This window comes from Rhincodon typus, chromosome 47 (assembly GCF_021869965.1).
Source record: "Rhincodon typus isolate 14 chromosome 47, sRhiTyp1.1, whole genome shotgun sequence".
In the NCBI taxonomy this organism is placed as follows: domain Eukaryota; kingdom Metazoa; phylum Chordata; class Chondrichthyes; order Orectolobiformes; family Rhincodontidae; genus Rhincodon; species Rhincodon typus.
The window spans coordinates 5,312,811-5,314,071 of record NC_063378.1 but is presented as its reverse complement, the minus strand read 5'-3'; positions in this window follow the sequence as shown (position 1 = coordinate 5,314,071).

The following is a 1,261-nucleotide window of genomic DNA, read 5'->3' as shown; positions in this document are numbered from 1 at the left end:
AACTTTAAAATTCTAACCTTGAAAATAGCAAGACTAACACCTTTTGAATTTTTGCAAGGTCAAACGAGACACTCTAATCTCATTAAAATAGCCATTAACACTCAACAATAACCGCTAACATTTAGCACATGTTTAAACTATCTCCGATTTCCTGCAAAACAGATTTTTAAACATATCTACTGCTTAACACTCAAGTGTTAGAATGTTAACGGAAGCTTGAATTCTGTATAAAAACGGCTGCTTTTGAGCTATGATTTTGGGATTCTATTTCGCCTTGCATCGTGCTGCTGTGAATGTACAATAAAGAGGCTATTCTCGCAACTCACAGCGTCTGTCTCTGGCTGTGTCCAGGGTTTGATCCTCACGCAGTGTTGTTGTCCAGAATTCTGCTAACAGAGATAAGGAGAAACCACTTCCCTTAGAGGGTTGTGAATCTGTGTAGCTCACTGCCCCAGATGCACTGGAGGCAGAATCAATCAAGAGATTCTGGAAAGGAAGAGATATGTTTCTGATGAAAAGCAGGATAAAGGGCTATGGGGAGCAGGCAGGAGAGTGGAGTTGAGATCAGGATAAGATCAGCCATGATCATGTTAAATGGCAGAGTGGGCTCAAAGGGCTGAATTGCCAACTCCTGGTCCTAATTCCTATATTCCTATGTTGCCAGACATGCTGAGCTTTTCCGGCACTTTGTGTTTTTATTCCTGTTTGCACATTCTTTCGATCAACAAAATTGTGCTCCTGACATATGTTTCAGAAAGAGAGAGAGAGGGAGATGAATACTTTGTGTTCAGGATTGTAAATATTCACTTATCGACCTGTTCAGGGATGTCATTACACACCTCTGAGGGAGGTAGGATTTAAACCCAAACCTCCTGGTTCAGAGGTATGGACACTGCCACTGCAAAACAACACCCCTCACGTTAAGTATTCCATGGCAAGTATCGTAAAGAAAGTAAATCAAGAAACAAATCAATTCACAATTCCTATGCAATGTGAGGTTGTGGTGGTCTGGGAGAGACAGGCGAAGAATTCAAATATTATCCCAGTGCATCTCCGTGAGTCAATGAACTTTATTGACATATGTTACAACTGAACTTGTATTTTTAATGTAAGAAAAACGCGACCAATCTGCTCGACATTTCAAGCATTTATCATGCAACTATCCCGAAATATGTGTCAACCATGAGTAGAGCTGTCTGCAAACAGGAGTACAGCTTCCAGTTGCAGTTTGTGAAACACTTTGGGAAAAGAAATGCGCGTT